This window comes from Cyprinus carpio, chromosome B22 (assembly GCF_018340385.1).
Source record: "Cyprinus carpio isolate SPL01 chromosome B22, ASM1834038v1, whole genome shotgun sequence".
NCBI lineage: Eukaryota > Metazoa > Chordata > Actinopteri > Cypriniformes > Cyprinidae > Cyprinus > Cyprinus carpio.
Window position 1 is genome coordinate 4,530,424 of NC_056618.1, and position 13,812 is coordinate 4,544,235.

Genomic DNA, 13,812 nt, shown 5'->3' on the forward strand with positions numbered 1-13,812 from the left:
CAATTCATTCAGTCAACACGGTCCTGTCCGTTCGGAACACACTTTAAAACAGGACACCCTTGGAACAATGTCTCTCAAGTCTACCTAACAGGAATCCCTTGCGGTTTGGTTAATCGATTAAGATTAATGTCGATTAAAAAAACAAGTGATGGGAAGTACACCCTTTGTACTTTTTGTTCCACTGAACTCTATTATATGCTGTTCTGTTCACTTACCAGGAGTAGATAGATAGAGATGCATCACCAAAAGGAGATGATAAATGCTGTATATCATAAAGTGAAAGTGTTCTTGAGTGGAGCAGTAAACATCAGTGAAGATCCACAGAAGAGCTTCACTACTGTGTCTATGAGGAGAAAATAAATGTGTGATAAAATGTGTAAATGTGATCCATACAGGTGAAGAGACTCAGACTTCACAATGAAATAATGCAGCATGTATGTTAGAAACATGATATTGAATGATTAATGTTGCTTTAGTATTCAAGCAGATGATCATTGTGGTTTAATGTAAAGCTGGAACAGAGGAGGAAGAAGCTCAGATGAGTCTGTCTGGCTCTTCAGTTTAATAATATTTGTATTAAACTCATTCATAATGATTCAGATGTTTAAATGTGATTGTCAAGTGCAGCACTTAAATGTATCAAAAGATATAAAGCAGATCTACAATGTGTGAAATTTCCATGTTACTTGAAACATTTCCATGATCTCTTACATTTTCTACACATTGTTATTCTATTTAATTCTATATTAAGTTAGCTATGTGTCTGTCTGTTGATAACAATCACAAATGCTCTCATTACAACAAACAAAGCAGAAACACAGTGTAAATAAAAGATGGATTGTGCAATTTTGACAGATGAATTGATTAAAACGGGAGTTTTCACACACAGTGAGTTTGTGCTGAACTGACTGACAGCTTCAGTGTTTAGAAATGCTGGGCTTTTACTCACTGTTTGTGTCTGCTTTGGGTACTGGAGAGATTAAGAAAATACACTTTATTTAATAAAAATGACCATTAATTATTGCTACCTGAATGTCGACTTGTGAGTTGTGTCTCGCCAACCGTTTCTTTATTAAATAAAGTGTGGTAACATCTCGATAGCTATGATTTGTTTTTGGTCAGATTCAGTGACTGCATCATATGCATTTGTAAGAGCAAACTGTGGGATCTCCAACATTACTGGGTAATTACTGTAAACAGTAATAAGAATAAAGACCTACATTTATCAGATAATCAGAATGTTATACATAATAAGCGCTAAACATCTCATAGGGAAACAATTCTTAGTGATAGTTTAAAATATTAGCGGACAGCAGCAGCATTAATGTTTCATTTCTTTTCTGTATAAGCATTTAGATGCTTGTTCAATGGACTTTTTCTCGATATTTTGTGTGTGTGTGTGTGTGGTTGTGTGTGTGTGTGTGTGTGTTTGTGTACTTGTAACCCATAAAAATGCAGCCTACATGAATATACACAAATATAAAAACTGAAATTCATAATACAGTAAGGCAAATATAATAAATATGATATTTCTTAATGTCCGAATAAGTAAAAATTTATTAAATGTGACTAAGAATTCATAGAAACACAAACATCTATAATGGTATTGTCCAGACGCTTCCCCTTTAAGAAATCCGAACGTAGTGCGCGTGCAACTGTAGCGCGCATTCTTTGAACAGTAACGGTCAAAGAGGAGAGGAAGCTGAGAAATCGAGTGATTAATTAACTTGTTAAACGTTTATTTAAAGACGCTAAAAAGAAAGAAATAACATACTTATCTTGTTATTGTTAACGAGCGATATAATTGTATATTAAATAATATAAATAAATACCAAATTCAGTTCATTTTCATACATTAAATGTGGAAGCTATAAAGCTATATAGCTATAAAAAATCCAAATTAAACCCTGCGGCTCGTGACGATACATTGATGTGTAAAGACACAAAACGATCGGTCTGTGCAAGAAACTGAACAGTATTTATATCGGGGTTTTTTTAATCTCTGATTCACGCGCTGTCCGAACTGTTAGAACTCTCGTGAACGCGCTTCACAGCAGCCTATCATCTTGACGGAGATTCAGAGACAGACTGAAGCTGGACAATCAGACTGGATCTCTGAGCATCACAAACAGCACAATAAAACACACTGTGTTTCTGAACTACAGAACAACGATGTGAGAAAGAGTTATATTTCCACTGTTAACGGTGAGTTCAATTTCAGTTTCACCTGTTATATCAATTTCAGTTTTGAAGTAAATCTAAATGAATTCCTTAACATTTAAATGCTGTTTTATTGTTGCATTTTTAAATACAAATTAAATATAAATAATCGTTACTGTCCATGTCAGAGTGTTTTTAAAAGCTCCTCGCAGTGTTTATTCCTCGTTTGCTTCAATGTTTTTAATCATCCTCTTCTATATTTATTCTCTCATGTTTTCAGCTCGTCTGCTTGTTTCTGTCATCAGCACAGACTGTCCTTCATCATCATCATCATCATCATCATCATCAGGATCTCATCCCAATCCCATGAGCAAGCAGACTCAACATCTGGACATCAGTGAATTCTGTCACACATGTTCAGGTTCAGCAGCAGCGCTGATATTAGAGCTGATATTAGTGTTTATTGACTGAGCTGATCTCAGTTTGATGTGTTTATTCCTCAGACTCTGAACACTGTTGTGCTTCTACTGAAGCTGTGATCCAATTGGTCCTCTCTGCTCTGGTGGGCGTGGCTACTGTCATTCTTCTGGTTTATGACATCAGATCCAGAAGAGCTGAACAGGATCGAGCACAGATTCACACATCAGTTACAGGAATAATGATGTAATTTCTCATAAATGAATATTTGTGAGATGTATTAATTTTATTCCTCTATGTGTTCATTTTTCTCAGGAAGTGTTGAAATCTAAAGCAGAACTGAACTTTAAAGGTTCTTCAAGTGTGTTTTAGTGTCTTTGTCATAATAAATAATGATGATTATTTCAGCTGGCACTCTTTCTTTTAGTGTCAGATAAAAAAAAACAAAAAAAAAAAACAAAATCCAATTTGTAAAGCTTTATTGTTTATTTTTCTCTCAACTCAACTCAACTCAACTTTTATTTATAAAGCACTTTCAAAACCATTAGAATGGACCAAAGTGCTGTCCATAGGTAGGCTGATCAATACTCTAAAATACATACAAACCATTAATTACATTAAAACAAGACACAAGAGAATCAAACAACAAATCACTCACAGTTCTCAGACCTAATTAAACGCCAAAAGCTTGATTAAATAAGTCTTCAATTCCTTTTTAAAAATATCCATGCCTGATGAGGTTTTTAGGGATAGTGGCAACACATTCCAAAGTGCAGGAGCCGCAACAGAAAAAGACCGTGGGACGGTTACGAGCATATTCCGAGAGGAGCGAAGGTGACGTTGAGACTGATAAGGAATTAACATATCTTTTATGTTACACCATTGATTCCTACATAATCTCTAAGGCGGTCTATTAAAATAGCGTGATCTAAAGTATCAAAGGCTGCACTTAAATCTAACATCAAGGCAACACTTTTCCCGGAGTCAATACTTAACAAAATATAATTTGTAACCTTCAATAATGCTGATACTGTGCTATGTTTGGTCCTAAATCCAGACTGAAAAATATCCATTATGTTATTTACAATCGAGAAATCTGTAAGTTGATTATGGACAAGTTTCTCTAAAATCTTATTCATAAAAGGCAATTTCGAAATAGGTCTGAATTTTTATTTAAAACCGGCTCAATAATAGCTCTCAGATAAGCCTACATAAAACAAAGTAATAAAGAGACACACAGATCTCACTTTACTACTGCTGTCCATTAGCCGTCTGTATTTGCTTGTTTTTAGGTGTCTTTTAAATTATTCATGAGTCTGCGTGTTCTTGTCCTATGGGTCCGTGTACCTTTATAATTCGTTTTTTGATTTAATATTGAAATCTGAAAAATGAAAAAAATGGCACATTTTTAGTTTTTCATTTGTCCAAACAAAACGAAAAATCAAGAATTCGGCTTCATTTTTTCGTTTTTACGTTCAGGGACAGAACACGAATAAACCACTTGAATATTCGATCTCTACACGTGGGCGGGAATGAAACGCCCCTCTTCGCTGATTGGTCAACCAAACATTACGACATAATAAGAGTCCTAAAACATAATAAGAGTCCGGAAATAACGTCTCTAAATTTTATACTGTAGTACTATAATATATATATATATATATATATATATATATATATATATATATATATATATATATATATATATATATATATATATATAAAGTATATTATTATGAAAATTAAAATATAATAACATTGTATTATAGTTATTATTTCCGAGCATTATTAGGTTAACATTTCAATAAACGAGCGTGTAGTAGGCTGCTACGATTACGAGCCATTCTATAAGGTGACATTTCAGCACTTGACAAACGGATAGCGACTCCTAAGTAGCACTTAAGGCACGGCTATGTGCTATTGCGTAAAGTGCATTTTTGGGAAGAACACTCATAATATGACCGAACGACCGTAAAATGACTCGCAGAAAACACTCTTAAGCGCTAAGATCAATCGTTATCGCTCTGCCTCTGGGCCGGGTTTCCCGATAACGATTGATCTTAGACCTTAAGAGCGTTTTCTACAAGTCATTTTACGATCGTTCGTTATTGTTTCACGTGCGTTTCCCAAAAATGTACGTAAAGCAATCGCACGTAGCTGTGCTTTAAGTGCTACTTAGGAGTCGCTGTCCATTTGTCAAGTGCTGAAATGTCACCTTCTAGAATGGCTCTAATTGTAGTACACGATCGTTTATTGACGTTAAACTAATGCTGCGTTCCAGACAGACAACTTGGATATAATAACTATAATACAATACAATATTATCTTATATTATAGTGTATAATATTATACTTTACATATGTACTTTTAGCCTACTTTATATACAGTACAGAGACCAAGAGAGAGAGAGAGAGAGAGAGAGACATTATTCCCCTCACCATTTTCGTGCACTTCATCAAGCAATTCACATATTTTTCCCCTCAGTAGTCTTTGAAGCATTTCCTACATTACTTCTTTTATTCGTTTTTTTGTTGTTATAAATTAATCATAAAAAAATCTAATCAAAATTTTTACTTCCATTTTTACTACCCCATTTATAAATTAAACAAAAAAAAAGCGAGTCATATAAAGAAAAGGAGTCATAAAGTGTACAATTCATTCGGTCAGGAGACCTGAAATCACACGAGAGGATCCACACTGGAGAGAAACCTTACATGTGTTCATACTGCAACAAGAGATTCAGTCATTCAGCAGGGTTTCCCACACATTGATTTATTTGTGGCGGGCCGCCACAATATCAAAACTGACCGCCACAAAAAGATTTTCCAAAAGGCTTTGAATTCATTTGAATAAACATGAGCACTGCACGTTTCAAAATCAAAAACCGATGCGGGTGTTTTTATATCACTGTATTTCAGAAGGAAACCGACTGTAGTTAGAAAAATTTTCGATTTAATTTTCATTTCATTTAGCATGTAATGCTTGATAAAGGCAGCGTTTGTGAGCTCAGCGCTGCTTTACAGCCGTTACCGGAGAATCCTGTATCTCTCCCGCTCTGCTGGCAGAAAATGAATTTGCATATATATGTATATATGGGGGCGGGGGAGTGCCGCCACAAATAGAGTGTAAGGCTGTGGGAAACACTGTTCAGGATCCCTGAAATCACACGAGAGGATCCACACTGGAGAGAAACCGTATCACTGCACTGTATGTGGGAAGAGTTTCAGTCAATTATGTACTTTACACAAACATACAAAAAACATTCACTGTAAGTAGACCATCTTCAGATCCAGCAGTTTCCTTACTAAACTGACACATAATGCAAGTCGTGTAGCAGGCCCATTCACAAAAAAATAAAAATAAAAATAAATAAAAAAATAAAAATTTCCAAATATAGGTTAATAATCTTATTCACTTATTCATTATATGAGGTAAATAACATTACATGACTCTTCACAAGTTGTTTGATTGCCTGTATAAATGCTTGGAAATAATATTTAACGTTTTCAAGTCTATTGCCAGAGTGCCAGCCACCTAATAATTGTGATAATATTTGTGCTTTGTTGCTTTTAATGTAAGTCTCATACTTTTAGTTGTCTTTTTTATCATGAATTACAAACTGAAATTTTTTATTATAGCTTCAGTTTTGAAAATTAGAAAAGTGAAATTGAAAGTTGTGATATTTGCCAAGTATGGTGACCCATACTCGGAATTGGTGCTCTGCATTTAACCCATCCAAGTGAACACACACAGCAGTGAGAAGTGAACACACACCCGGAGCAGTGGGCAGCTATATATCCAGCGCCCGGGGAGCAACTGGGTGTTCAGTGCCTTGCTCAAGGGCACTTCAGTCATGGGTATTTAGAGTGGAACAGAGCGCTGTTCATTCACTCCCTCCCACCTACAACTCCTGCCAGCACCGAGACTCAAACCGGCAACCTTCTGGTAATTAGTCCGGCTCTCTAACCATTAGGCCACAGCTGCCCCATAAATTAGTACTCCGCTGAAGCCACAGTAATAACAGATAAATAAAATGAAAGAAAGATAATTAAAGTGGTGCAGCTAGCTACCAACCTTACACCGTTTCTTTAAATTCATTATTGTATTATTTTATTTGGCCACAGCAATGCAGAGTTTGCACGTAGTTAAAAATTATACAGTTCTATGACAGAAACATACAAATGCATGCAAGAAATGATGAAGCCCTGCATATTGCATGCAGACAAAAACATATATTTATCATATATATTTATCATGGCCATGAATTAAGTATTCGGGCCCATATGCACATGCACGTACACCCAGACGCTATGCCTCCACTTTCTGCTGTAAAATATCTTGGGTGCAAATCTGTCTTAATCAGACTTAACAAGCAACATAAAGTATGTACTGTAGTACAATAGACAAATAATATTATTTATTATTATTATTATTATTATTATTATTTTAATTGAACAGCAAGTTGTCTTGCAACCTGACATGTTTTCAAGTATCATTAGGATACATAAAATATAAGGTTATTTTTGAGATCACAGATTAATGTACAGACTGTTTATACTTAGACTTAATGTCTACTTGGAATTATAATGAAGTGGTGGTCTTTTATTATGTGGTCTCTATTGTTGGATTTGTATTCAAAACAAGATATTTGCCAATTAGTTATCCTGTCATGCAAATTGGACAACATTTAACAAGGCAATTACTTGAAAACTGTCACAAGCGAATTTGCTCACAGCATGTGAAATTCACCCAGCAAACATGCAAGAAAGCATGTAGACAAGCTGTTAAAGCCAAGTCCTTTTAAGATGCCTAATACCCATTGGTGCAAACTAAACAGAAACTGACCTGGTCAAATGAACACAGAGACTTCAATACTTGGTACCCCACATTACAATTCCATTAAACTTGGTAACAATCCAAAGAATATTGTGTTGTCAGTGTATACCACATTTTTGTCATTTTGAGTAGTAAACAAGAACTCCAGGTGTCACAAAACAGTATGTTATTGGAAACAAACAACAACTAACAAGGAAACTAAACAACTAACAACAAAAGCAACCATAAAACAGTGTACATTTTTAATTATTCATGCCCCACTGCATGATGGGAAATATGGGATCATAACTTTGATATTTACTTAAAGAATCCTTGTAAACATAACAAACGGTTCTAAGTAAAATATACTTATGAGTGTTTTTAACTTTAATTTCTACTTAGGCAGTTTTTATTTGAATTTACTTATGTATTTAAGTAAAATAAATAAAAACGAAACCTCAAGTAGCTTATTGAATTGAACTTGATATTTTGAAGTAAAAAGACAAAATAGTATTTGTTTGTAAAATTTACTTAACTGATGCTATCTTTATAAAACAAGTTCAAAAAATCACTTTTTACAGTGTACACCATATTATGACAGTCAGATGCGTTTTAAAAGGCCTCATGATATACATGACTGAGATTGAGTATGGAGGGTGCAAGAATGAATAATGTGTTCACTGTCTGCAAAGTTTATTAAAACCGTGACGGCTCATATGTGATATATATGCCCCTGGGACCTCTGGGCAGCTGGCGAGGTTTAAATAAAAGTGTTATCTTTAAAACATTTTGTTTTGACTTCTGAAACTCTGAGCATTATTCCTGAAAGACTGAGAGAAGACTACACCAAAAGAAGAAATGGCTTCTGGAACAACTTGACTCTAAGAGATTTAAAATTTTTATCTCATTTGTTTCTACTTTTACTCACTTTTTTATATTTGCTTCACAAAGAATTAAAAACTTCTTAATAACTACAGCTTTTATTGTCTGTTTTTGATTTTCTGCTGATTCTGCTAGCATGAAGAATAAATGATTCCATATTTCTTGTAAAATCTAAAAGCCACAAACTATTAGTCTATAATTGATTTTTGGGCTTTCAAGTCATTTTGTAAAACGACAGTTATGGAAAAGTTAAAGTTAAAGACTCCAGTCTCCTCCCAAAGGTGTCCATATCTGCTTTACATAAGCCTGGAATACACTATTTTTTGGCCTGATTTTCTGATGATTTATAGTCTGAAGAGGCTGACGCTACTTGCTGAAAGTCTGCAGATTTGAACTGACAAATTCCATAGAAAATCACATAGTGTATGATGGTCACACAGACTCCGATTTTTTAGCTTCAGACATTGATTCCATCCAGTTGGAGGATATCAAACATTTGATATTTTCAGCTGATTTTAGAACACATAGGCACGGTTTCACAGACAGGACTTAGACTAAGACAGGATTAGGCCATAGTTCAATTAGGACATTTAAGTAATTTTTATTAACATGCTCACATTACTGGTGTGCATCTTGAGACAAAACAAAGGCACTGATAGGTTTTTAAGATCAGTCAGTGCAAGTTTATTTCAGTTGAAACAGCTCAGAATTACATTTTAGTCTGGGACTAGGATTAAGCCTTGTCTGTGAACCAGAGGGATTTTGTTTTCATTTGTCATGCATCTCCTAGCAACAAGGCACACGTTTCTGCGTGAGTTTGTTGTGGTCGGACCGACTTTAAAGTCTGGTAATGTATGATCCTCGGTTGTGTAATGTATGATGATGCTTAGTTTTCCTTTGTCCCAATTTACAAAGTTGGTCAGTGTATGATGCCTAGTGTTTTAAAAAATCTGTTCAGATTTTAAAAGTCATGTAGAGTATTCAAGCCTTTAGAGGCACTGGGAAAATCACAGCTGTCAATCACAAAGTCAGACCCCATGTTTATAATTCCAATAAAATAAAACCTATTAAAAAATGAACACTTGAACGTACATCAGTGTGATAAGAACCACCTAAAATGACAGAAATAAAAAAATAGAAGTGTAGTTTTATTGTGTAGCTTGCCTCTCACTCCATTCATGCAAGGGCGGGGTTTATGAGCTGAACTGCAGCCAAAATGATTGACTTCAAAGTAAACGACACCACTTTGACAGTCGGTTTACTTTTTGTTATATGGTCAAAATTTGATATTTATTGGGACATCAAGCAATGTGATCTGTCAGATGATCCTGAGGTAAAGGCGTGATTGTGTGTTGGCAGCGAGGCTTTACTAAAATGAGAAAGAATAGTGAATGGAAGAAATGGTTCTTCTATGGCATCGCTCTGAAGAACATTTTAAGCACCTTTATTTTTAGGAGTCAATGGTGTTGGAGAAGCAAACGAGGAAAGAGAGCAGACAGGTGGCGACTTCAGAATCATATTGAGATTAGCAGAGGAGAAGGGAATTTTGTCAATGAGTCTGGTGAAGCTAATAAACGTTTTAAAAAATCATTTTTTTCTTTACTATAGAAGTTACTGAGGACCAGAAGCTGTTTAGTTACCCACATTCTTAAAAGTAGCTTCACTTTCACTTCACAATAATTAAAATATAATAAACGTTAGCGCGGAGAGAACATACAAACTCCACACAGATGTGTTTTTTATTCACAATAAACTACAGAACACACACACACACACACACACACACACACACACACACACACACAAACTGAATCTAATAGAGAATCACGCTTTGGTTCCTCTTTTAGAATGACTTTAGCCTAGTTACAGCTGAAAAAATGATGTGATGTGTTTATTATAATAAGTGTTCCTATAACTCAAGTGATAGAGCATTGTGTTAGCAAGAGCAAGGTTGGGGGTTTGAATCCCAGGGAACACGTTAGGAGAAAATGTTAGCCTGATTGCAATTTAAGTCGCTTTTAGCGTCTGCTAAATGCATAAATTTAAATTTTAATTTAATTTAAATAATAAAATACATATAATGTATATGTGTTTTGGGGGGCTGGGTTTTTCACATGACACATAAATGGTGATATAGTCAAAGAGTCAGTTCTGCTGTTTTTCCACCTGCACTGATCTCTGGCAGTTCATTATAATGTATAATTAACATAAAAAATCATCCTGTTACACAAATCCGGAACAAATGAGCTCTTTCCGAGATTAATGCAGATTTTTGTGTGTATTCCGCAGTTTCAAAACATTACACAGAGATCGCAGTGCATGTGAAAACCCCCACATAAAGGCATATAGGCCTAGCAAATGAGAATCGCTACAATTATTGAATATAATTTGAGACAAAGGCCTTCTTAATGATTTTTAAAAATTTGTTTAAGATAATAAAAGCCAGCTGTTTTAAATAACAGAAGAATATGTAAAAACAGTGCTTCCTGTACATTGATTTATTTGTGGTTGCCCGTCACAATATCAAAACTGACCTCCACAAATAGATTTTCCAAAAGACTTTGACTTCTTTGAATGAACATGAGCACTGCACGTTTCAAAATCAAAACCAGACGCCGGTGTTTTTATATCACTGTATTTCTGAAGGAAACCAACTGTCTTCAGAAAGTTTTGGATGTCATTTTCATTTCATCCTGCATGTAATGTCTGATAAAGAAGTGTATATTTGTCCTGGTTCTCCAAAATAAGTGTGGAAAAAGATAATGCAAAAACGGCAGCAGCAGTGGGGTAATGATATCAAAGGGAGACACCTGTACATGATACAAAATATATGGAAAGTAAGAAGGGAAATAAAAGGAAGGAACAAGTCATTATAAATAGACTGAGGATTGGACATCGCGAGCTAAACAAAACTCTTCATGTTAGAGGAAAACACACGACAGGACTTATGTGATGAATGTCAGGAGGAGGAAACAAGTAAGACATCTTTATATCATGTAAGAAATATATAGAAGAATTCAAGAGATCAAGAATCAGCTACGGTAGAGTATCATGTAAAAAAAATACAGTAACATATGGAAATAATGACCAAGGACGGGGATATATGTGTTTAATATAAGGAGGACTGGACTGGAAGGACGAATTTAATTAAGATATAGTAAGTTAAAGTGATAGCCTACAGCAGATGGCCGTAATGCAACACTATGGATGCCAACTGAAGTAAAATAAAATAAAAAAGATTTCGCCTCACGTCGCGGCGATGACGTCATCACCCGCGCGCTCACAACAACAGCGTCGAGTCTCGTGAAGACTGAGGAGAGCAGTTCGCGGTACTTCACGTGTTTACATTATTGTAAAACACTCTTAACCGTTTATTTAAGCAACATCCAAAGAGGTAATTTCTGATTTGTTTAGTTTCTACTTCTGCTGACTAAAACATTTATCACAGCAGGCGACGAGCATGTGAGGGAAAATGATCAGATCTGAGAGAATTTGTGTTTTTATATGTTCGTTTATGATTGTTTTGATGTTTGAGTCATGATGCTGGTACTGAATGCTCTTTATTATTAAAGGTTTTGTAGTTTGGTCAGTTTCTGGATATACTATAGTTTAGTAGAGCAGTTTTTCTTTCAACAAATATCCTTGTGCGTATAATCAGTTTCTATCAGCACACATTAAGATGATCTGCTGCTGATCCTGATGTCTGTCAAATGAGTGTTATAGTCTGAGACTCATCAATATTATCAGCTGATGAAATCCTCGTTATTTCATGATAATAGATCCTGTTTTCACAAATTCATTCATATACTGATGACTTCAGATCTGTTCATTGACACATTAAACCATTTTTATGCTGTCAAGACCAGGAAACAACGACGATCAGTTTATTGTGACATTACAAGATGCAAACTTCACAACAGCATTTATTCATTGTCCGTGATAAACCATGTTTTCATATAAAACCAAACAAAACTAAAACAAATTAAGTTAAATTAAAGTTATTGGTGATTTATGTGTACCCGCTTAAATTTGTAAAAGTGTTTGTGTTTTTATTCTATCACTTTTTAAATTCTTGATTGTTTATATTTGGTATCTTTTAATTGTATGTTTTTTTCAGCTCACAAGTGCAAGCATCAGAGCATCAGGAAGAAGAGAAATCTGCAGAGACAGAGTTTATTATTGAAGGACAGAGAGAACATGAAGATCCAGAACCCTGCAGAATCAAACACCACTGAAGAAACAAACAGGTTGGTGTTTATGCTGTATTGTTTAGCTGATGAAGCTGGAGAAACATTTTAAAGTTCGGCAGCATTCATCAGAATTGTAGTGTTTGTAGTTGAAATACCTTCAAGAGTTTGTAAAAAAAAAAAAAAAAAAAGTTAAATTCACATAATATAGGTTGAAACTTTTCCTATCTCAGGGTACAAAAATGAGGGACTGAAAGCAAAATGTTCAAATTCATAGTCTGTGTCTCCTACACGCTGGTGTTTCCATGTTAGCTTTATTATACTGTGGTGGATTAATCTTTTTCTAATTAGCTCTATAGAAGTACCGTGACAGTGTGAACCATGCACTCACCACACACCACCGCGCAACTGTGATGTGTTGGTTAAAAACTTATAATAATATGATGTTACTATTTTGTGTAAGTTGATCAAACATCAAAGTAGTTGATCACTACAGAAACCCTGTTAGTTACGATTGGATAAGATCATTGAATCCCATTTTGTAAACAGTGTGTTGAAAATTATTATACATGTATGTACCGTCCGTCGTCACTTTTGTCATCAGATTGTCTACAACTTTTAAAAAAAAGATATTATAATATTGTAATTTTTTTACTTTAAATTTTAGATCTGAGAGAGAAGAAAACATGGTCAAACTGGAGAAAAATTCGCTCCAGAGACTCAAAGTGTTATTTACTGCAGAGAAGAGACAAGTAAAAGTTTCACCTGCACTCAGTAGTGGGAAAGAGTTTTTCACATGCCCGAACAGAGTCTCCAGATGTCACAATGTAGGATCCACACTGGAGAGAAACCGTTTCACATGTTGATCAGGGCGGGAAGAGATTTCACACATCACAGACACTCTTAAGAGACAGTTGAACATCCACACTGGAGAGAGAACTGCATGAATGGTGATTCAGTGCGGAAAAACATTTTTTAAGAGCTTCACACACTGAAGGGAATCGTCACCGAGGATCCACACTGGAGAGAACACATACAAGTGTTCCACTGTGATTGATATTAGTCGTCGAAACCCTGAAAAATCCAGAGAGGATTCACACTGGAGAAAAACCCGTATCACTGCTCTGCATTGTGGGAAAGTTCACACCTAAAATGACAGAAATAAAAAAATAGAAGTGTAGTTTTATTGTGTAGCTTGCCTCTCACTTGAACTGCAGCCAAAATGATTGACTTCAAAGTAACCGACACCACTTTGACAGTCGGTTTACTTTTTGTTATATGGTCAAAATTTGATATTTATTGGGACATCAAGCAATGTGATCTGTCAGATGATCCTGAGGTAAAGGCGTGA

General features: G+C 35.1%; 1 protein-coding gene and 2 long non-coding RNA genes across 4 annotated transcripts in view; 1 reads left to right on the forward strand and 2 right to left on the reverse strand.

Annotated features, from left to right (window-relative positions):
- Positions 1-13,812, reverse strand: part of LOC109084161 (NACHT, LRR and PYD domains-containing protein 12-like) — a 941,455-nt gene that overhangs the window by 152,987 nt on the left and 774,656 nt on the right.
- The window catches only part of LOC109106736, a 54,226-nt gene that overhangs the window by 30,226 nt on the left and 10,188 nt on the right, over positions 1-13,812 (reverse strand). The window lies entirely within an intron of this gene.
- Positions 1,434-3,186, forward strand: LOC109047746. 2 transcript variants are annotated; one of them, XR_006157877.1, is made up of 3 exons: positions 1,434-2,205; positions 2,441-2,581; positions 2,664-3,186. It is a non-coding gene; the product is annotated as an uncharacterized LOC109047746 (long non-coding RNA). The 2 variants fall into 2 exon arrangements; XR_006157876.1 differs by having other exon boundaries at positions 2,466-2,581.